Raw genomic sequence first — 25,027 nt, forward strand, 5'->3', positions numbered from 1 at the left:
ACTCCCCAGTACAGGAGATGACGATAGGTGACTGGCGGGTTGGGAAGGATCCAGAATCATTCAACCACGCCTTGACTTTCTCAGCTGTCCTTTTCTCATTTCTCTTACAACCTAATGATGATGAAACAAACATTTCCTTGTGGGGAGAGACCCTCATTTAGAGAGCTGGTTGGGGCTACACAAGGTGGTGTGGACTCAGTTTTTAGCGCTGACAGCCCCTCTGCTCTGCCCCCTTGGCTATGCCATGTCAGCTGACTCACTACCGTCCTCCTCCCCTCAAACCTCGCAAGGTAGCTTCTGGTAGGAGCTAATAATGCCAGTCATTTGTACCTTAGTATGAATGTAAATCCTTGACAACAACCTTTTGTTTTCTAAGGCCAGGTGTGGTGCCTCACTCCTGTAATGCTAGCACTCTGGGAGGCTAAGGTGGGAGGATCGCTTGAACTCAGGAGTTTGAGACCAGCCTGAGCAAGAGTGAGACCCTGTCTCTACCAAAAATGGAAAAAATTAGTGGAGTATAGTGGTGCTCACCTGTAGTCCCAGCTATTCGGGAGGCTGAGGCAGGAGGATCACTTAAGCCCAGGAGTTTGAGGTTGCTGTGAGCTAGGCTAACGTCTAGCTAGGCACTCTAGCCTGGGCAACAGAGCAAGAGTCTGTCTCGGAAAAAAAAAAAAAAGAAACAGTCTTGGTCCCAGTCAGAAATCTCAACTTAGTCGTGTGTTTCAGCAGAATAGGGTTAGTTTTGTTAGGGACAGAAAAACAAGAGATAATAGAAGATAGAAGCAGAAAAACAAGAGGGAGGAAACAGTTGGAGAAAAACAAGGAGGAAACAGTTAAAGAAAAAACAGTAAGAAGGAAATAGTTACAGAAAAATAACCAGGGAAAACAGTTACTTCAGTCTTAAAGAATGGTGTAATTAGACCATGGAACAGGGGACACCAATCAGAAAATAGAAAAACACCATAAACGCTGACTTTCCCCATCACATGCATAGGAAGGAGAAAGGAATGTCTGGAACATAACCTTTAAGTTATGTCCCTACCTGGAAAAATCCAGATCCCAAAACTCATGACATATAGTCACAAATAATTATACCTTTACATCAACATACACTGCTAGATATAAAAGGAGGAATCTCAGAGTTAATTGGGGTCTCCGCTCATGGAGACAGACCTGTTTCCCCTTAGGAAACGTCTTTCGCTTTGCACTGTTAAACTTTCTTTACAATGAATTCTGCACACACACTTGCTGAGCATCTTGTCATCTCTCTCCGCTGCGTAGGCCAAGGCTTGTGATTCTTCCAAGCCTGGAGCCCAAGAGCTGCGGCAACACTTCAAAGTTCAGTAGTGGACAGGACTGTGACAGTTTGTCCCAATCCCCTAAGGCAGGGGCCTTGTTGCCTGGCCCCTGGATCATCGGCAGCAGCATAATCTGAGAACTTCTTAGAAATTCAAGTCATCGGGCTCTACTGACTTACTGACTCAAAAATTTGAAAAGTGGGAGTGAGGCAGCACTATGCGTTTTCACAAACCCTCCAGGTGATTCTGACACACACTAGGTTTGGGATCCACTGCACTGGAACCGTCACTCTAGTACCACACAAGTATGGCAGCCTGGTTGCTCTGACAACATCTACCATACGAAGTTATTACATGTGGAAAATATATTGCAATTATGTCGACAAAACACTGGGTTGGTCCCAGGGATTAATATTTGCAATTATAGGAAAGCCTGGGATTAATTTCTGTGATGAATATTACTCTATAATGGGATTTTATGCCTCACATCTAAAGGAATAAGATTTGCTAATGAAATTAAGAGTACAAACAAGGGAAATGCTCATGTATTTGTGAGCCTGAATTTGCATTCCAACAATGAATAGGCTAATTTCAACTCTTACCCATTAAACACAAGATTTTCTTATTCCCGTTTCAACCAATGTTATCTTTTTGTCCTTGGAAATAATAAAACTCTATTTCTTTTCAAATGCTCTTGGACCCACCAGACTGCCATTTGTCCCCAAATGGAGAAAACTTGCAGGATTTTATAATTTTTCGAATCTTCAATCTAGCATCAGAGAATAGAAATCATTAACAATGAGGAAAGGAAGAAGGGAGAAAGAGGAAGAGAGAAGCTCACGGTCCAAAAGGCATAACTTGGGAAGAGAAGCTTAAGTGAGGAACTCTTTTATTCCTAGGTGGGACAGACCCCTGTAACAAAATACAGATTAACAAAAAGACAAACGAGTTTAAGAACATGTATACCTTCTGCATACGTGAGATAACTCAGAGAAATAAGTGAATCTTTAGAGTAGATCTCAATGAAAGAACTTAGACTTCAGGCTTAAATCCCATCATTCTCTGAAACAAAGAAAGAAAGGTGTGGGGAAAGGCCTGGCTAAGATGAGACAGCCAGGAAAGGCAGTGGGAAAAAAAGGGTAAGGTTTGTTATGCAGATTTAAGTCCTTTAAGATGCTTTCTGAAAGGTAGAGAGATGTCAGATTTAAGGTGTTTTCTTCATTGATGAGAATCTCTAGTGATTAGTCATCCTCTTTCTGGTGCAGAGAGGGAGACACTCTTAGAAATGGAGATTTCCTTCATAGATACACATTTCTCTTACAACAGGGCAACTTTTCAGAGCCTCTCCCGTGTCTCCAGTTTCTCCAAATAACTCTTATGCCAGAGCAGCGTATTTTGGGGTAGCATATTCTGGTCTTCTACAGTCACATTTTGCGGTATGTCCTGAACCCTATCAACATCCAAAGTCCTAACAGCTTATGTTGCTTCAGTGCTTTAGTTTACAAAGCACTTGTTTCTTCCTCTCAATACCACGAAGGAGGCAGGGGTTAGCAATATTAATTCCTACAGAAGAGGAAACTGAGGTCCAGAGAGGATTGTGGATGGAAACAGCAAGTGATGGAACCATGCTTTGTCAGTAACAAAGAACAACCACATGAGAACAAGAAAAGGTTATTTATTCAACTCGTTACAGCAAGGGAGTCAGCCACCACCCCTTGTGTTTTGGCAGAGATGCAAAGGCAGGAAGGGGAAGGGAGAAAGCTTTATAGTGGAAAAAAGGAAAGGCTTTAGGTATTTCCTGATTGAGACTGTTGGCAGGGGAAGCTGTAGGCAGGCATCCTATGTGATTGGTTAGGGAGCATATCTGACTTTGTCTGGTCGGTCTTAAGTTGGAAGCAGAACAAAAATTAGGGACGTTATTAATCAAGTCCTGGCCATTTGGGGCTGATTATTATGGAAGTTATTGTTTGGTTTCCTGAATTTTATTAATACGAGATAGTTGTTTGACTTCCTATAAGTCTGACTTACAGATAGCAGGCTGGTTTCCTGAGCTGGTTAATGTAGATAATGGGTTGGTTTCCTTTGCTGATTGCTGTAGGTTGTGGGTTAGACTTATATTTAATATATGGTCTGGCCATTGTCTGTTTGTATATTTTAGTCTCTCATTACTGAGTCCTTTTTGATTTTAGTTTGTTTCCTTTTTTTTTAAAGACCAGAGTTGTGCCATCCACGGTGCAATTTTGCCTAATGCTGTTCTGGAGAGTTCTGCAGCAGCCTCCCTTTGGGGTTCACAGATCTTAAGGGCTCCAGCTGGCTCCACATTAGCTTTTAGTAGAATTTAATGTGGAGAAAATTCATTTTGGCCCCTCAAATGCCAAGCCTTTGCCTACATTTTATAATACAAGGAATGAACAAACTTTCGCACCTATTTGCTTGATGGAGGATGACAGCCTTCAGAACTGAGGACCTTTTTTTCCCAACTGGCAGCTTGTGCCCCAGGATCTAAGTTTGCAATGCAAATGAGAGACTGTAGGAGGCCACTCTGTTCTGCTGGGTGACCAGCTGCTCCTAATGTTCTGTCCTGGATGGCAGCATTTTTGTATGAGATCCTCTCTCCTGTCAACTGAGGACTTACAATGCAACAAGTAGCACGTAACTGGAACAACTACAATTCTGAAACATCACATTATGGAAATGGCCCCCTTTCTCAAAAATTAGGAATTAGAGCCAAAGAGATTGTAAAGACACAGGCCAGGCTGCCTTGGGTTGTTACCAGGCTGCAGTGGGAGAGAGGAAAGGAAGGGAGCTCTTTGCCGAGAAGCTGCTAGGATCTGACGCGAGACTGGAAGCCTTCTCCTGCTCCCCCATTTTGTGGTGTTGACAGTTGCCAATGTGTGATTTAAGGGAGGCCCCAGGAACCTGACACAGTGGCCCAAATGTCAGCAAGTTGACTAGCCATTAGTCTGTCCATTACCTGGCATTTCCTCTACCAATACTTCTGAATTACTTTAGGACATCGATTTGTATTCTGCTAAAGGTTCAGGACAGGGAAAAATGTCCTCAAAGTAAGGTGACTTCCTGCATGGTGGTAGATGAGCTGGCCAGTGAGACACTTGCAGTGACTCAGAACTAAAAGTCACTGAAGAGGGGGCCGTCTCTCTAAAAGCCCTGCACATTATGGCCAGTCTGAGCTCCCCGGTGCGGAGATGAGCAGGAACCCCTCTTAGGGGCTTACTGGATCCCCTCCCGCATGAAAATAAAGGAAAAATCTTAAATCCCTTCAAGGGAAATTCTGGACACCTAGCTGACCTTGAAAAGTAAGAAGATAGTAATAACAATAGTCCTGCAAGGAAGCCAGAGTTGCCCAAGGTGTTTTAGTTTCTTAACACTTTCCACTGACCCCAGGACAAGGAAGGCCTTGCTTCCTTAACCAATCACCAATTAAAGAATCTCTAAATCCACCTATGACCAGAAGCCCTCACTTCAAGATATCCCCCTCTTTGGGCCAAACCAATGTATAATCTCCATGTATTGATTTACAATTTTTACTTCAACTTTTGCTTTTCTGAAATGCGCCCCTGCCTTTAAAAACATTTGCTTGTAAGCCATCAGGGAGTTTTGGTATTAAGCATTAGTTGCCTGTACTCATTGCTTGGCATCATGTGATAAATATTTTTTTCTCCTGCTGCAAATCTTGGTGTCAGTATCCGGCTTTATTGTGCCTGGCAAGTGGACCTCAGTTCAGTTCAGTAACAGTGTCATTCTTCTGGCTCACAATAGCCTCCTTTCTGTCCTTAAATGTGCTAAGTTCTTCCACAGTCAGGACCTCCCTACATGCTGTTCCCTCTGCCTAGACTCTTTTCCACTATTTCATTTGGCTGGACTCTTCACATCCTTCATGGGCTTAAACATCACTTCTGTTGGAGCTCAGAAAACAATACCCCAAAATAAGGGCCTTAGAAGCAGCCTCAGAAGTATAAACAGAAAAGATGAAAAACTCTGTAGAATAGTTTAAGGAGGTTTATTCTGAGCCAAATTTAAGGACCATGGCCCGGAGCCATGCTCAAGCAGCCTTAAGCAAGTGGACTCACTGTGGCTGGGTTACAGTTTGGTTTTGTACATTTCTGAGGGACAGGAATTACAGGTAAAGTCATAAATCAATACATGGAAGGTGTACATTGGTTTGGCCCAAAAAGGTGGGACACGTCAAAGCCGGGGCTTACAAGTCATAGGTGGATTTAGGGATTCTTTAGTTGACAATTGGCTGAAAGAATTAGGCTTTGTTCAAAGGCCAGGAGTCAGAGGAATGGAGTGCTTAAGTTAAGATAAGTGTCTTCTATCTTTTATGTGATGCTATATCGGAATCAGGTTGGGAAGTAAAACACATCATAAAAACCTGTATACTGAGATTTTATTATTTGTAGGCTTGACTCACCAGGCCTCTTTAGAAAGGAATTTTTTGAACAGAGAAAAAGATCAGAGTACAGTCCTCAGAAGCAAAAGTTTTCCTCTCCCCTCCTGCCCTCCTATCTCTCAGCCCCATTCTTCCTTGAGGCTAGCTGTAGAAACTAGAATCCCTGTTCCCCAAGGTGGGTCATAGAATGCAGAACCCCTTTTTTCCAAAGCCAGCCATAAAACCAAAAAATATTCTGTATAAAAACTGGCCATAAAAAAATTATTCGACTTACCTTGCTTGACTGTAAGTCATAAGACCCCCATTCCAGAGAGAGCCCTGCCCCACATCCACAAGGAAGGAATGCATGCTCAGAGAGGCCAAGGAAAATCTGGAGAGACCTTGCTGACTCAGTCTGTTAGCATTAGATCCTACCCTTTTGGTCCAATCATGTTTATACACGGCTGTCCATACTTTGTTGAACCCAAACATAAAAATGGACAATTTCCTCTGTGTCTTTGGGTCTTCATTCTGAAAGCTCCCATATATACACGTTAAATAAATTTATATGCCTGTTCTATTAATCTGCCTCATGTCAGTGATTTTCAGTCAAACTTCGGAGGGCCAAGGGGAACTTTCCCCTACACTTCCCTGGGGACACTCTGCCTGAATCCTCATCTAGGTATGCTCCTCTGTTTTTCTTTCTTTCTTTATTTTTTATTTCAAAGTGTTACAGGGGTACAAATATTTTTGGTTACATGGATCACTCTTGTAATGCTCGAGTCATGGTTATAAGTGTGCCCGTCACCCAGCGAACACTATGCTCCTTTGTTTTTCATTTTTCCGGTGTCCTGCAGTTTTCCTTTGTGATGCTTATCACAATTCACATCATACACCTATTTGTGTAACTCATTTGTTTAATGTGTGCCTCACCAGTAAGCTTCCTGGGAGCAAGGACCACCTCTGCTCCACTGCTGAATCCCTCAGGCACAGTGCCTGACACAACAGATATACAAGACATTTTTGTTGAATGAATGAAAATCACAATAAAAATTCTGCGACTGTTCTGTTCTGTTAAATCAGATTCCCCATGGACTAATCCTACTGCTGGAGTTTCACTTCTCTGTTCCAAAACAGGCTCTCTCAAATTGGCATGTTTTCTGCTTGAAAAATAACCTGCATTTTTCTCTTAGAGACCCGACAGCTTGTGATTCCCCCGTTCTTCTCAGCCTTTTCCTGGCACTTGCCTTGATCACTCACCAAACCCTCATCTCCTTATTCTGTCCTGTGTTTTTATTCTCTAGAGGGAAAGAGGGCTTGGAACACTAGGATTGCCTTCCCTTTGTCATTTAAAAATAAGAGCTGACGTCACTTTACAAAGATTGAAGGAGTGAGGGCTCAGCTCACTGTGCAGTCAGCCTGGACTCTGGGCAGAACAACCGTTTCTATGCATGACCTTCACATATGTGCTCTGGCAACAGCAGAAGAGACTGTCTCATCCTTGTGAACACAGATCTTACAGGGACCAGCGCTCAGGCTGACAGGTGTGCTGTTTGTTGTTTCTAGGAGCAGCTACTGGCAGGACTGCTGCTGCCTGGCTCCAGGGGCTCCAGGGGGCTCCATTCACATCGAAGAATGTGAGTGGCTCCTCCTGGAGTTTGTAATGTTGATTATTTACAGAGAAAAAAATGAATTCAAATGTTGTCCCATGGCTTTTAGAATGAAGTTGTCTGAGTCTGGGTTTTACAAATTAAATGGGCAGTGATTTTATGAAGTAACAAGCATAAAATATCTCACAGGAAAATCTTAATTTTCCAAGTCAACAAATCTGGAAACCAGCAGCCAAGACTGAAATGATTGTATTAAAAAGAAAAAAAGAAAAAAACCTCTAAGTTTTCATATAGTCAATTTGTAAATCTGTAAGGAATTTTAAATCTTACTCTGATTTTAGCATTGAGAGTGAGAGAGAGAGACAGAGAGAGAGAGAGAGGGAGAGGGAGAGAGAAAGATATTATTTCTTCCTCCAGACAAAATACATTTTAAGTTTATCTGGGATTTAGATCATATGGAGAGTCTGTATGAATTGGTGAGAATATGTGAGGATGGGAGGGACAGAAAGAAAGACAATGGGTTCTTCTGCCATATTTTTGTTGGGAATATTTTCTAATTGTGCACAGAATAGAAAATTTAAACAACTATTCTCAAAGTGCTTGTATTAAATATATTAAATGCATGAATGACTAGTTGGGTTCTGTGATGAAAAGGGCTCCAGGGTATGAATAAGGCAACTTGGGATTCAGCCAAATCTTTCCACTAAAGAAATAGATCATGGACAGGGAATATCAGGTAGGAGAATCTTGGAGCAAGGCTAGAAAAAGATGAGCACTGAACCAAAAAAATGCCATGTAGCAATGGTTCCCTGGAGGCTGTAAGGACATGCGACAAAAACTTTTGGTTGGCTACGTAATGGTCATTCCCAATTCACTTCTCTCTTAATTATCTCCCATTATAGCAGCTGAGAAAAGCCAAATGCTCTCCTTTCCAGCCTCCCTTGCAGCTAGAGTTGTCTGTGTAACCTAGTTCTGTCCAGTGAGACTTAAGAGAAAGTCAACTGGAAGAATTCTGGAAAGGATTTTTACTCCCTGATAAAAGAAGAGATCAGACCATCATGATAGGCCATTCACCTTCCTCCTTCTACCGTATCGATAAATCCTGGCTTTGGACATGTTCATGTAGACCTGATGCTTGCATTTGCAATAACCATGTTGCGATCCTGGGAGGAAGATCATGAGGACTGTAGAGACACTACCCTAAGCTCCTGACCTTGTGTTGTTTTTGAACCTGTTTTGCAATGGTCTATGTCTGGATTTAATTTCCTTATATTTAAGATATTCTTAGTTTTTAATGTTGTTATTGTTACCTGCAGACAAAATCCTTTCTAACTGACACAGGCCATTACACAGTTTCTACTAGTCTAGGGAAGCAATGTGGACTGCTGAAGAAAAGCACTGGCTTTATTTGGAACCAGACAGACCTGGGTTCAAGTCCTGGCTCCATCTTTTACTAGCCATGTGAATGTGGACAAGGTAATGTAGATCTTGAAACATGAATTTCCTCATTTGTTAAAGGAGGGAATTGGACAAATAGAGAGTAAGATCATACCATGAAAATAAAAGATAGTGCCCTATGACTGGGCACGGTGGCACTTGCCTGTAATCCTAGCACTCTGGGAGGCTGAGGCCGGAAAATTGCTTGAGCTCAGGAGTTTGAGACCAGCCTGAGCAAGAGCGAGACACCGTCTCTACTATAAATAGAAAACTTAGCCGGGCATGGTGGTGCACACCTGTAGTCCTGGCTACTAAGGAGGCTGAGGCAGGAGGATTGCTTGAGCCCAGGAGTTTGAGGTTGCAGTGAGCTATGATGATGCCACTGCTCTCTAACCTGTGCAACAGAGGGAGACTCTGTTCGCCCTCCCCCCAAAAAATGAAGAAAAAAAAGAGTGCCCTAGTATGCTAAAGGCAAAAAAAAAAAAAGGCAGAATTATAGTGTATGCTGTATGGACAACTAAAGGAGGTATATATTCTCAATGTTCCATAAATTGAGTTTGGTTGCCCCAGACATGACTCAGCACTATGCATTTTTAAAGGACATGCATAGAATTCATACATGGCAGCTCTGGTTTTACCAAGAACTATCTGCAGCATGTCAGAAGGGCTTGTTGTTTTAATATATAATTAGTGACTGCATCTTACTATTGCTGTCTGCTCTGAGGACCTGATCTCTGTGGAGCCTCCACTGCATCTGAAGCTTTGGCTGGATTGCTGCCATGGCAACGGCTATACTCCTAGCATCAGAGTTGTGCTTGTTTTTCTAAGTGCCAGAATGTGGCCTTCTATTTCTGGGGAAAATAAGCGTTTTCTTTACTGAATCCTGCCACAGAGTTCTCTAGCCTCACTTTTAGCCAGTCATTACTAGATAGCTCTATTACCTCTAATTGGCTGGCCAGGTAAACTCTGTGGTTTTAGGCTGCAGAGTAGAACTTTCTGGCTTAGGATTTCCCTGGGTAGACACTCATCAGGATAGAGTGCTCTGGATCTAGCAAAGTGCCACTTCTGAAGGGAAAGAAAAAAATTTAATTATATGCACCCCGTTCTGAAAAGGCAGATTATTTTGGAAGCCATTGACTAAATTCTTACCTGTCTTTTCTAGGAGACCAAATCAGCTCTACTAAGAAATAAACACTTTAAGTGAAATGTCAGATTCACGGGGATTTTTCGCTGTTTGAGGGTGCTTGGAATGACGAAGTATACGTACAACTTTTTTTCCAGAGAGTTCTAACCACTGTCTGACGACCTTAGTACTTTACTGTTTCAGTTTTTTACTTTCATCAGCCCATTTGTCACCCCTTCCCTTTGTAGCTAGGCTGCCATGGCTAGGAAGAGCCAGAAAATTGACGAAGGCCAAGGCCAGGGCCCATGGCTGTGCAGAGCTTTGAACAATCAGACCTCCTTGTGTTTTTTCTCTTACCAAAAAGGAGGATCTGGAAGACTTGTATTTTTTTTCTTTCCGTGAAGGTTTCAATTATGGTAGTATCTTCAGGTTAGAGAAATAACGTCCATTTTCTATTTGATTATTTTTACCACATGCCTAGCATCGTGGGTGAGAAGGTAGTGAGGGTACCATTCTGAGCCTAAATTGAGTTTATTTCTTAGATTTGAACTTTCTGGGCAAGTGAATACTGGTGAGACAGGACCACATGGGGTCTATTTATTAGTACTTGCATATGGAAATGAGAAACCTACTGGAGAAGAACTTCTCTTAAGGAATAAAGAGTAAGGACAACCTAAGCCCAAATTTATGGCCTTAGTTATCAAAGTGGAAGGGTGACTTAGAGAACAGAATGATGCCGTCTGAATTATCCTCTGGTTATCTGAAGCTTTGTCAGAGAGTGGGAGCTGAAAGTGAAACCCAAAATAAAACAGAAAGAACTGTTTCTACACAAAAATCTCTGACAGATGATTGGAGCAGAATATTTGGCCCACTTAGGCACAGTGTGGATTCAGCCACACCCAGGGAAGGGCATGGAGGGTTCAAGGGGTGTCAGTGGGTGCAGTAGCAGCAGTAGGTAGTGGTAGGAAACCAGGGCACCGAAATGCAGTCATGTACTGCAAAGCGATGTTTCACCCAACAACAGAGGACCGCGTATATTAATATGATGGCAGTCCCATAAGATTATGATGCTGTATCATTACTGTACTATTTCTATGCTTAGATATGTTCAGATACACAAATACTTACCATTGTGTTACCATTGCCTACAGTATTCAGTTCAGTAATACACTGTCCAGTTTGTAGCCGAGGAGCAATAGGCTACACCATATAGCCTAGGTGTGAACCACCTAGGTTTACATAAGTACACTCTCTGACATTTGCATGACAAAATCATCTAATGACACATTTCTCAGACTGTATCCCTGTTGTTAAGTGACACATGACTATAGTCTCCAGGCAAGACTTCAGTAGCTGGTGCAGACAAAAAGTTGTATTCATGAGAAAATGTGTGAATTCCCATGAGGTCTCCCACAAATGTGGGAGGGCAATTTCAAGGTGCCGGAGGTCCTGCCAGAGTGGGCCAGTGCCAGAAAATCACAGTCTACTAGTTAGTGATCCTGGGCTGGCATGGCCCAGGCAAAACTTTTGTGCCAGTTTACAATTCTGACATACCCCAAATGCCATGGTAGAACAAATCACAAGACACCAAGGGAACAAACACACCAGAGATACACTCACATCAAACTGTGAAAGTTAAGAAAGCTTCTGTGAACAGGTGATCCTACAAACTGCCCTGGAAGGACAAGTGAGAACTATTTAAGTGAAAAGAGTTAGGAAAGGCACTCTGGGCAGAGGGAAGAGCGTGGCAGGGCAGAGAGGCCAGAAGGGTGATCTGAGCAGGGATAAACAAATTGGGAAGGACCTTCTGGCATGCTAAGGAGTTTGGGCTAAATCTTGAAGGCTGAGGTAAGGATTTTTAGTGGAGGGAGTGACATGATAACTTTTGCTTTTTAGAGAACCAATTCCAGGAGTGGTACATGGACAAACTTGGACTAGAGAGTTGGACACTCTTTAGGAGGTTCTTATAGCAAGTGTAGCAAAAATTATGAGAGGCTGAACTAAGTAACTGCAATATTGCAAAGTTTCCCTAGAGAAGGTCAGACTGTAAGAACATAATGCATTTTCCTCAAGTATAAGGGGGCACTGTGATGTCCTGGGAAAATAGAGGATTTCTTTGGGTTCAAGTCCCATGGCCTCCATTTACTGACCCAATTGCCCTCAGAAAGATACATATGCTGGCTGAGTATACATTTTGTTTTTTCATTTATAAAATGGGGATAACGCTACTAATCTCAAGCTGCTGTGATGTTTGAATATAATGTGAGTATGTAAAGAGCTACTCACAAGTAGATTAAGACAGGTGAATTCCTTTTCCAGCTCTTCTCATGGGACACGTTTGAAAACTTGCCATGCTATGACTGCCTAAATCACAGTACTAATTATTATCTTTATATCAAATCTCCTTCCCGTCTCTTCACATTTAGATATGACTACGGAGACGTGACTCTTCCAAGAAGCTGAGGAAAGAGGTTGAAGCAATAAGTGGTTGTCATATCCCCTTGTGATTTTTATGTCTACATGAACATAAATTTGATAAATCAAAGAGATATGTCTTTCTAAAATGTGCTTTTCAGCAACTCTTTTTGAAGACCTTATTGCTATAATTTTAAAGAAGACGAAAATATGAAAGAAATGTATTTTATTTGAAACAAAAGGATGCATCTGAAAAATCTTACAGATAGAGCACATTGATTGATTTTTTTGAAATTTTTAACCAGGTACAACAATTTAACACACATTATATCTGCAGTCTCATTTTGTATTCATGAACTTGATGGGAAATGGAGAGACTCTGCTGATAATAGAATAAGGAACAGTTTCAGTTCTAAGGAGTCTAAAGCTGAATTCTCATAAAAAATATTCTCCAAATTGTTTCTGATGGAGGAACATAGCAGAATAAAAACTATGCTTTGAGCAGTGGAAGCATGCATCACAATCCCCTGGAGGGCTTGTAAAAACACATACTGCTGGGACTCCAGTCTCAGAATTTCCCATTCAGTAGGTCTGGGGTGGGCCTGGGAATTTACATTTCTAACAAGTGGCAGGTGATGCTTGTATTAGTCAGCTTGGGCTGCCGTAACAAAATACCATACAGTGAGTGGCTTAAACAACAAAACATTTATTTTCTCACAGTTTTCAAGGCTGGGAAATCTAAGATCAAGGTGCTGGCATATTCAATTGCTCATGAGGACTCTCTTCCTGGCTTCCAGGCAGCTGTGTTCTTGCTGTATCTTCACGTGGGGGGCAGGAGGGTAAGAGATTGAGAGAGAAAGTGAGAGCTGTCTGTTGTCTTTCTCTCTCTCTCTCTCTCTCTTTTTTTTAACTGAGGCAAGGTCTTACTGTGTTGCCCAGGTTAGAGTGCAGTGGCCTCATCATAGCTCATAGAAACCTCAGACTCCTAGGCTTGAGCAATCCTCCTGCCTCAGCCTCTGAGTAGCTGGGACTATAGGTAAATGCCACTACACCTAGCTATTTTTTTTTATTTTTTGTAGAGACAGGGTCTCCCTGTTGCCCAGGCTAGTCTTGAACTCCTGGCATCAGGCAATCCTCCTGCCTTGGACTCCCAAAGTGCTAGGATTACAGGAGTGAGCCACCATTCCTGGCCTGTTGTCTCTTTTTTTTAAGGGTACTAATTTCATTAGGGGGCCTACCCTCATGACCTCATCTAACCTTGATTATGTCCCAAAAACCCCATCTCCAAATACTATCACATGGGGGTTAGGGCATCAACATATGAATTTGGGGGCAACATAAACATTCAGCCCATAACAAAACTAATGCTACTGGTCTAAAGACTGCATCAAGAGTCATAGAACTTAGTGGATTAACTGTTGCATTTTATCTCACAGACTTCTTGGGGTACACTAAGTAGTCTTATGACTTTAAGAATATTATCAGGAAACCACAGGCTGCCCCAAGCCCTCCAATCTGCATTGCCCTCAGACTTGGCGTGGAGAGACCTGTTCTGTATCCTGTGCTTTAAAGGGCCCCATTCTGGCTCTTCTTTGGCCTCACTCCTCCCCATGGGCAAGGAGTCCATGAGGCTGAGTGATATGCTATCCTAGAGGGCCCCCTTGCAGACCCATTGCTCTGGGTACCTGGGATGCTGGAATTCCTTGCGCAAAAGGCCCTGAGTCTATTTTTCAAGTCTTTTCCCAGGATGGGGCCGGGAAAGTAGGAAAAGAAAGGGGGAAGGTCATGGACAAGGACCAGCATGAAATTCCAAAGATTCCTGAGAAGTCCACACTTGAGCCTGATCTTTCACATCATCCTGGAAATGTATTTGTCAAGTTAGAGAATAAAATATTTTTAAAACTTGTTTCTTTCAGCCTGATTTATAACTTTTAAATATTTATACAAATGATATGTGAGTCTTCTTTTATACTCTTGCCCTGGGCTCCACAAATGTTATGACAGATCTGCCTCAACTAATAAAATATTAAGGAAAAGTTACCCGAGGTCTTTTAACTTACAAAACGCTAGACTATTTTTATACGCTCCTTACCAGTTCTACTCAAATTGTGGTCTGCAGACTGGCACATGGCAATCACTCAGGCCCCACTCCAGCCCTGCTGATCAGAGCTGGGGTAGAGCCCAGGCTTGTGTGCCTCTGCGAGCCCTCTAGATGATTCTGATGCCTGCTACGGCTTGAGAATCACTGCACTGGACCACTGCTTCTCAAAGTGTAACACGCATAAAAAAGTCCCCTGGAGATATGGTTAAAATACAGTTTCTGATTCTAGGTTGGGACCTGAGAGCCTACAATTTTAATGAGCTCCCAGGTGATGCCAATGCAGGGTTCAACACTTTATTGTGATATCATTGACATATAAAAATTGTATATATTTAAGGTGTGCAGTTGATGTTTTGACATACTTATTGTGAAATAATCACCACAGTCAAGCTCATTAACATTATCTCAACATAGTTATTGTTTTGTGTGTGTGTGTGTGTGTGTGTGTGTGTGTGTGTGTGTGGTCAGTCATTGTCCTTATTTTAAGTAGCAAGGCTAGACCAATCCGAGTTGTGATTATATAATTAGAATATGAAAGGATGATAAGCCCATTGCAGAGCTCTCTACTATGTTAGGGAGAACCCCCAAATCCTGGATAAGCAGTAGAGTTCCAGGCCTTGCTTCCTAGCAGGTCAAGGGGAGGTGGTGTGACCCCAGAAGCAGAAGCTGTATAATCGTGCATCCAGGCCAATGGGACTATTGCAGGCTTACAGAGATCCCCAGCCTGAAGGACCCATCTAGTCCAGGGACGTCATAAGGCCCAAGAACCAGATAGGGAGTGCTCCCTTCTTCATGCCTTGGCACTGAGGGAATCTGGGGTAGACGGAGGGTAAGTTCTACACCACATGGGGTAGGGGGAGGGAGGTGGTTCATGTCCTAAAATTACTTGTAATTGAGCTATAGGAAAATAAAGTATTGATAATTTGTCTTGTATGCCTGATTTTATTTTGATTGGGAATTTGTTCCTACTACATACACGTATTAGTCTGCCAGGGCTGCCATAATAAAATACCACAGACTGAGTGGCTTATACAACAAAAATTTATTTTTCATGGTTGCAGAGGGTAGAAGTCCAAGATTAGGGTGTCAGCAGGTTTGGTTTCTCCTGAGGCCTCTCTCCCTGCCTTGCAGATGGCCGCCTTCTCACTGTGTCCTCATCTAGTGTTTGCACATGCACATCCTTTGTGCCTCTTCTTCTTCTTATAAGGACACCAGTCACATTGGATTAAATTTCCTCTCTTAGGACCTCATTTAACCTTAATTACCACTTAAAAGGCCCTGTGTCCAAAAACAGTCACTAGGGGTTAGGGCTTCTACATAACTTAGTGGAATCTCTTTCTGGAGCTTTAAACTGCTTGATCACTATCTTAGACTATTCTTAAGATTTGTTTGTGTATTTTGTTTCTGAACCACATGCTCTGTTTACCTTGTCTTCATACCTGTGCAGGTACCTGCACCCTTTTAGAACAGGCTGGAAAGTGGCTTGTTTTGCTATCATTAAAAAGTGAACCCTTTATGAACCTTTTGCTGTGAAAGTAAAAAGGAAGAAAACTGAGGTCTTAAACCATTTCCAGATGGTGAGTTTCAGGTAGGATCATTGCAGTATCATCATCTTAAAATGATATGGTGTTGCACACCTGCAGCATCAGAATTGGGCCCTTTTAGTATTCCACTGAGATATTCAGGGGATATTTTATCATCCCAGTTTGCAAATCAGAAAACAGATTCAAGAATGTGAAATGACTTGTCCAAGGTCACACAGCTAATGTTCTACAGAAGCAGGGCTAGAACCCAGGTGCTGTCCACAGCATCATGCTGTAGAGCGGTGGCATCTCCCAAGCTGCTCCACTGCATGCATCACCAGCTCTGACAATAAGACAAAAAGACTTGGTTCTTGCATCCACCTCATTACTTGAGAAGTGTGAAAAAACACCATTTACGAGAAACCTAAATTTCTCACAGGGATTTCAAATACTCTTTGGCAGACAAACAATTTAAACCTCAGTTATACGGAATATGGTTAATTACCTATTACAGGCCCAGTAATATTTTCCTGGTCTCTGAATTGATTGTGGTATCGGATTTGAGAAGTTATGAAATCCTGCCTCTACTGAAGCCAAATCAAATTACCTAGCAGGGCCTCACTTACATTGAAAGAAAAAGTGAAAATAAAATAAATATCGATATCTAGAAGAGTTTTTCCTGTATTTTCTTCTAGAATTCTTATGGTTTCATGCCTTACATTTAAGTCTTTTTATACATCTTGAATTAATTTTTGTGAGTGGTGAGAGATATGGATCCTGTTTCATTCTTCTACATGTGGCTATCTAATTTTCCCAGCACCATTTATTGAATAGGGATTCTTTTCCCCAGTGTATATTGTTGTCTGCTTTGTCAAAGATCAGATGGCTATATGTGGATGGTTTTATATCCAGGTTTTCTATTCTGTTACATTGGTCTATTTCTCTATTTTTGTGCCAATACCATGCTGTTTTGGTTACTATAGGCTTGTATAGTTTGAAGTCTGGTAATATGATGCCTCCAGATTTGTTCTTTTTGCTTAATATTGCTTTGGCTATTTGGGCTCTTTTCTGGTTCCAAATGAAGTATAGAATTATTTTTTCTAGATCTGTGAAATATGATGCTGATATTTTGATGGGGATTGCATTGAATTTGTAAATCACTTTGGGTAGCATAGACATTTTAATAATGTTGATTCTACCAATCCATGAGCATGATATGGTTTTCCATTTGTTTGAATCACCTGCAATTTCTTTCCTCAGTGATTTGCAGATCTCTTTGTAGAGATCTTTCACCTCCTTGGTTAAGTGCATTCATAGGTATTTTATTTTCTTTGTAGCAATTGTAAATCATATTGAATGTTTGATTTGACGCTCAGCTTGACTGTTATTGGTGTAAAGGAAATGCTACTGATCTGTGTACCTTGATTTTGTAACCCGAGATTTTGCTGAATTTATTTATCAGTTCCAGGAGTCTCTTTATGGAATCTTTGGGGTTTTCTAGATATAAGATCATATCATCAGCAAAAAGTGATAGTTTGACCTCCTCTTTCCTGATTTGGATACCCTTAATTTCTTTCTCTTGCCTGATTGCTCTGTCTAGGACTTCCAGCACAATATTGAATAGAAGTCATGACAGTGGTCATCCTTGTCTTGTTCCAGTTCTTAGTGGGAATGTTTTCAACTTTTCCTCATTCGGTGTGATGCTGGCTGTGGGTTTGTCACAAAGGGCTTTTATAATTTTGAGATATGTTCCTTCTATGCCTAATTTATTGAGGATTTTTATCATGAAAATGTAGTGGATTTGTCAAATGCTTTTCTGCATCTATTGAGATGATCATATCATCTTTGTTTTTGCTTTTGTTTATGTGGTGAATCACATTTGTTGATTTATGTATGTTGAACCATCCGTGCATCCCTGGGTTGAAGCCCACTTGGTCTTGGTGGATTGTTTTTTTGATGTGCTGTTGAATTCAGTTTGCTAGTATTTTACCAAGGATTTTTCATCTATATTCATAAGAGATATTGGTCTGTTGTTTTCTTTTTTTGTTGTGTCCTTTCCTGGCTTTGATATCAAGGCAATACTGGCTTCATAGAATGATTTGGGGAGGATGTTCTCCTCAATTTTATGGAATAATTTCTGCAGAATGGATCCCAACTCTTCTTTGTAGGTCTGGTAAAATTCACCTGTGAATCCATCTGGTCCAGAGCTTTTTTTTTTTTTTTTTTGGATTATTTTTTATTGCTCCTTCAATCTCATTGCTCATTATTGGTCTGTTAAGTTCTATTTCTTTCTGATTGAATCTTGGGAAGTTGTGTGTTTTCAGATATTTGTCAATTTCCTCTATGTTTTTGAGTTTATTTTCATAGTATTCACAGATGATATTTTTTATTTCTTTCACGTCAGTTGTAGTATCTCCTTTTTCATTTCTGATTGATCATATTTGAGTCTTTTCTCTTCCTGGTTAATCTAGCAAGAGGCCTATCAATTTTTTTTATCTTTTCCAAGAACCAACTTTTTGTTTTGTTGATATTCTGCATAATTTTCTTATTTTTTATTTCATTAAGTTGTGTTCTGACCTTAGTTATTTCTTTTCTTCTGCTGGCTTTGGGTCTAGTTTGCTCTCCCTTTTCTAGTTCCTTGAGATGTGTCATTAGATTGCTAATTTGTGACATTTCTGTCCTTTTGAAGTAGGCATTTAAGGCTATGTATTTTCCCTTTAGGACTGCTTTTGCTGTATTCCATAGATTTTGACAGCTTGTGTCCCCGTTGTCATTCATTTTGAGGAATCTTTTAATTTCCATCTTATTTTCATCATTGATCCAGTTATCATTTAGCAGCAGGTTAATTTCCATGATTTTGTGTAGAATTGGGTGTTTTTCTTGGAGTTGATTCCCAGTTTTATTCCACCGTGATCTGAGAAGATATGTGGTATGATGTGTATTTTTTGAATTTGTGGAGCCATGTTTTGTGGCCTAAGATATGATTAGTCTTGGAGAATGTGCCATGCACTGATGAGAAAAAAGTATATTTAGTAGTTTTTAGGTAAAATGTTCTGTAAACATCTGTTAGATCCATTTGTTCTAGAGTCCTGTTTAAGTCCAGTGTTTCTTTATTTATTTTATGCTTGGTTGACCTGTCCAGTTCTGTCAGTAGGGTGTTGAAGTCCCTAGCAACTGCAATGTTGCTGTTTATCTTTTGCTTAGATCTAGTAGGGTTTGCTTTATGAATCTGGGCACTCTTGTGTTAGGTGTACAAATATTTAGGATTGTTACATCATCTTGTTGAATTGCTCCCTTTGTCGTTATGTAATGACCATTTTTGTCTTTCCTTACTATTGTTGATTTGAAGTTAATTTTATCTGATATGAAATGGCTACAACTGCTTTCATTTGGTTTCCATTTGCATGGAATCTTTTTTTTTCCATTCCTTCACCTTGAGTCTGTATGAGTCCTTGTGGGTTAGATTTGTTTCCTGGAGACAGTAGATAGTTGGCTTGCATTATCCATTCAGCCAGCCTATGTCTCTTAGTGGTGAATTCAAACTGTTCACATTGACTGACAGAATTGATATGTGGGATGACGTTCTGTTTATCCTGTTGGGTAGTACCTTATTGCTTTGTTTTATCTCTTGTACTATTGTTTTATATGAGCTCTGAGCTTTAGCTTTTGGGTGACTTTATTCTGTTGGGTGACCATTGTGCTGATCCCTGTATAATGCCATCCTGAGTATTTCTTGCAGGGCAGGTCTCATCTTGACAAATTCCCTCAGTGATTACTTGTCTGGAAAAGTCTTTATCTCTCCTTCATGTATGAAACTTAGTTTTGAAGAATACAAAATTCTAGGCTGGCAGTTTTTCTGTTTAAGAAGACTGAAGATGGGGCCTCAACCCCTTCTGGCTTGTAAAGTCTCAATTGAGAAGTCTACAGTTAGTTGGATGTGTTTTCCTTTGTAAGTTATTTGATGTTTTCACACTATGGCTTACAGGAGTTTCTTCTTCATGTTGACTTTGGCCAGTTCAATGACTATGTGTCTTGGTGATTGTCTCTTTGTGATGAATCTTCCAGGCATATATTGGGCTTCTTATACTTGGATATCTAAATCTCTAGCAAGACCAGGGAAGTTTTCCTCAATTATTCCCTCAAATAGGTTCTCCAGCCCTTGTGCATTTTTTTCTTCACCCTTAGGGATGACTATGATTCTGATATTTGGCCATTTTACATAATCCTGTATTTCTTGTAGGCTTTGTTCATTCCTCCTAATTCTCCGATCTTCATTTTTGACTGACTGAGTTAATTCAAAAGAGTTCAAGCTCTGAGATTCTTTCTTCTGCCTGGTCTAGTCTATTCTTAAAAGTTTCCATAGTGTTTTATATTTCTTTAAATGAATTTTTCATTTCTGGAAGTTCTGTTTTTATTTTTAACATGTTGATCTCTTTAGTGACTTTTTTATTTATTTCCTGAATTGTTTTTCTGGTTTCTTTGAGTTGGTGTTCCATTTTCTCTCAGATTTTGTTGAGCTTACTTACAATCCATATTTGGAATTCTTTATCTGTCATTTCAATTTTCTCATTTTGGTTGGTATCCATTGCTAGAGAGCTAGTGTTCCCTTTTCAGGGTGTTCTTTTGCTCTAATTCTTTATACTTCCAGAGTTTGTTTGCTGATTCCTTCTCATCTGGAGTAGCTGTTGCTTCATATTTTTAGATTTTCTTTTTGTTTAGATAGGGCTTTTTTCCCTCCCTGCACTCGTCTGTGTTTGCAGCATGTGTTGTATGAGAACTTTTGGCTTTGTTTGTGGGTGCTATGGTGACAATCTGTATTGTGGATGAATGTCTTGGTTATAGATATCCTTGGTATGGTAGTTTTCTCAGTTGCTAGTTGTTTGTAAGCTGTAGGAATGGTGAGCTATGTGAGTGGTCACATTCCCTGTCTCTCTTTGATGAGGCAGCATTGAAGTCTTTGAAATCCTTTCTCTTTCTCCAGCCCTGTGGTCTTCTTAATAGTGTAAATTGTAATGGCTTCCCCAGTTTAATCTCTCTGAGATAGTAAGGTGAGAAGCAACCACACCCTGTATGATTGAGTCAGTAAATGCTGTAAAGGGCATGCAAACTGACCTCTCTGTCAGTAGGTGGCATTTGCCAGAAGGAACAAGCTATAATTGTGTTTTTGGGTCCTGTGACAGGCTCTAGTCCCTCAGGAGAAGCACTCAAATACCCCAGGTGGTGGATGGGGTCCTGGAACTTCCAGGTGAGTTCTTATTCTCTGCTATAGCAGAGGGTGGTGGGAGAGTGCAGCTGGTTGGGGCTGGGTTGGGTGAGCCCTTAGGCTTCACAAAAGCTGACAAGGTAGCTATTTTGGCAGGGGTCAAAGGTCTGCTCCCAGCTTCTGGGTAATGCCACTATGGAGGGGATGAAGGGGCCTCACTCAACCAGAAAGCCCATTTATGGAGACGGGGACATCTGAGAGTCACAATCTGGCAGTCTGGAGCGGGCCTCACTCCTCTCCCCCATCCCCTGCTCCATGGTCTTTCCCTGGCATCTGCCAACAAGCAGGAGCTTAAACTAGCTGAGATCCCCCATGACTATGCTTCAGGCTGGGAGGTTTCCCCCCCAGGATCCTGGCTTGAGCTGAGAGCATGGCCCTCCTATGGTGAGAGGGGTGCCCTGTGAGCACACCACAGCTAGAACACCCACTGCATTCTCCCCCCAAGATCTGCCCACGTGGGCTCTCTTACTTTCTGAGACTAATTCACAAATCTCCCCTTCATGCTCCTGAACAACACAATCCAGACCTGGGGATATGAGATCTGGCCTGCGGACCTGTCCCTGGGTTGCTGAAGATCAATCCCTAACAATGCCAGGGAGAAGCGCACTGGTCCTGAGTTGCCCACGGGATACCCAAGCAGGTTCTATGTCCCTCCACTTTGGGGCTTTCCAGCTCTGTTGGAGCTGCCAGGCAAGCAGCATCAGGGAGGGCCAGTGAGCAGGGAGCTCACAGTCTGAGCATCCCTCAGTCTGCAGCAGGAACCCAAGAGGAAAAGTCTGAGCCCCACTGTCTGTGGAAGTCTCTGTGTGGTGGCTCAGTTGTCTCTCTCAGCAGCCACCGGTGGGGGAGGGGAGGGGAGGAAAAGAGTCTGGGTGGAAGAATGCTAGCACGCTGGTTGTCTCAGTCCCTCTCTCCTGGAGGCAGCCTGCCCAGAATGTCTAGGCTCTGGAGTCACATAGATTACCAGAAACTCACTAGATCTCTGTGGCTCCTGCAGTCTGGAGCGGAGCTGGAAAATGTCTGTGTGGGAATGAGCCAGATGAAACCTAAGGAGCTGAAGCCCTCTGGGGGGCGGGGCGGGGGGGATAAAGGTGAATGGTGAGTAGAGAAGCAATATGGTGCTTGCTGTCTGGGGTGGGGTTGGTGATGACAGGAGGTGCCCCAGGGGGGCTGAGAGCCTGTCCGCTAGAAGCTCCCAACTCATTGGCAGCAGCAGCCCCTAGGCTTATGTGGCAGAAAGTCTCTCCAGCAGCTCAGGAGCCCATCAACTGTCAGAGATGTGAGGGAAGGAGAAACAAACTGCTCCACCTACCCTTCTTGCTGGACTCCAAGCCTCTCAGAGGTTGATCTCTGCAGATACCTTGTTCTTCCTGTTCTGCTCTGCAACTTCTTCCCATGGAGTCTCATGAAGGTTCTGGCACCGCTCCCTCAGACCTACATCTGATCTATGTTTGTCTGTTTGTTAATTTTTTCTCTTTTATCTAAAACTTCTTCTTACTGAGATGCTCTGGCAGCTGGTGTCTCTGGTCAGCTGTCTTGCCTAATCCAAAACCAACATTCTTTGCTCTTTCCTGGATCTTCCACATTCTCTTTACTAAACAGTAAGAGGCCATTAATTTCTAGCTATCTCCATTGGTAGGATTGCTGTTCCTGGCTAGGTCTGTGCTGGGAACCCTCTGACAGAGGTGGGGACATATCACACTCCCCTGAACCTGGAGTGTCAGGAGTAGAGCCCCAGAAGCCTGGGCATACCACTGTGGGACAGCCTGAGGAGGGCCTCTGTCTGGAGCTGACCCCTATTAAGTTTTTTTTTTTTTTTTTTTTTGAGGCAGAGTCTCACTCTTTTGCCCGGGCTAGAGTGAGTGCCATGGCATCAGCCTAGCTCACAGCAACCTCAAACTCCTGGGCTCAAACGATCCTCCTGCCTCAGCCTCCCGAGTAGCTGGGACTACAGGCATGTGCCACCATGCCCAGCTAATTTTTTTCTATATATTTTTAGTTGTCCGATTAATTTCTTTCTATTTTTAGTAGAGACGGGGTCTCGCTCTTGCTCAAGCTGGTTTCGAACTCCTGAGCTCAAACAATCCGCCTGCCTCGGCCTCCCAGAGTGCTAGGATTACAGGCGCGAGCCACCACACCCGGCCGCCCTATTAAGTTTTAAGATATGGCCTTTCCTCTTTTTTCCTTGGCCACTGTCTCGATTCATTACCAAAATTTATAGGAAATAATTTTGTGAAATATGACTCCATTTTAGCTTACAAATAAACCAATTGAAACCAAAAATTTTTCTGTACATAGAATAAAATGTATTAACTACTCAGTAAGAGTATTATCCTGAGAGGGTGACAAGGAATTTTAACACATGTATAGCTATTCCCTGCAAGTCAGCAGAGGATGCTAACACACTGACAGATAGGGGCAGGGCTAGGCAAACCAAAGGACACTTTTCAAGGGCATTGGAGTCATCAGAAATAGCCACGGCCCCACTGCCTGCCTAATTAGATTGCCCTTGAACATTCAATTTATCATATTGAATCCCTATTATGCACAAACAGCTGTACTTGATGTGTGTCTGCTTTAGCAGGATAGGTCAATTGGGGTCAAGAAAAAAATCTTTTGGGTTTGCAAGTACGTTGATTGACATCCAGATCCATATTCTTGAGGTGCTGCTGGTGAAGACCAGGTCCTCTGAGGGTTACTGACCTCCCTCAAAGTCATGCCAATGTGGTCGGCAAAGCTGGGGCTATCACACAAGCCTCCTGGATTTCAGGTCAACTCTGTATTTGCTCCATCACCTGTCTCCCCAGGAGGCTGTTTTTTGTTTACTTTGCACAGTAAGCAGATGGTTCCTCCCCTCTCATTTAACTTAATGGCCATAGCATCTCTGACCTCAGCCAGGTTGTATTCTTTGCAAGAATGAACTTGCCTATCTCCAGTCTTCTCCCAAAATGATGAAGCATTTTAATCCTCGGCTACCAAAAATGGTTCATGAGACCAAGATGGCTATACTTCACATGTTGTTAAGTGTCTTGCTTCCCTCCTGGGCAGGGGACAGGCCTGGGGTGTTGAATATAGCTGGTTTTTCCAGGTACTAAGAAGAGGTGAGGGAATGGAGTAGGTTTGGCTGAAGCCAGAAGAGTAGTAAACAGGAAGCTAAGAGTAAAAGTGGGCTCTGGAACCAAAAACCATCTGGCAAAAGCAACAAATCCCATAGGGGCTGGGCAGGCTCAGAGTGCAGGGCCAGGCCACTTTCTTCCTTCTTGCTCTCCCTGTGTCCACACCTTTCCCTGCACCAGGTCTGCTTGGTGAGTGAGCAGAGGGCTATCCTTGCGCAGAGTTGGGCCCTTGCTAGAGGAATTACATTTTTAGGAGCCATTTGTGGCCCTTTGAGAAAAAAGGCTTTCAAATTTTTTTCCTAAAAAAAATAAACAAAAAAAATTGAAAAACAACTTTTACAATTGTTTCCAGTATTTTCAGTGCCAAGGAAGACCTACCCCAGAAAAAGTGTCAATTCTGCAGAGTTCGATAATGAAATTGTAATTTGACTTATAGTCACTGCATCTAAGGACTGCCTCTGACTGAACTCCATACAAATCTAAATGAGCTAATGATGCTGTATTTTAAATATAGGCCTTATATTTTGGTTTGAATGAAAAATATCTCAATCTATCAGAAAATTTCTAAGAGAGTAAGAAAATAATTCAAAAATTGAAGGAATACTATATTGTTTTTGAAAATCTCCTTCAAACCTGTGCTTATGAAATTCTTCTAAAAGCTCAGTAAGTGGAAAAGAAAGTATTTCCAATGTGGTGGGTCAAGAATGTTCTTCAAGTATATGTGTTATGTTACAGTTGAAAAATATAG

The sequence above is a fragment of the Propithecus coquereli genome, unplaced genomic scaffold (assembly GCF_000956105.1).
Source record: "Propithecus coquereli isolate 6110/MARCELLA unplaced genomic scaffold, Pcoq_1.0 Scaffold19, whole genome shotgun sequence".
Classification (NCBI taxonomy): domain Eukaryota; kingdom Metazoa; phylum Chordata; class Mammalia; order Primates; family Indriidae; genus Propithecus; species Propithecus coquereli.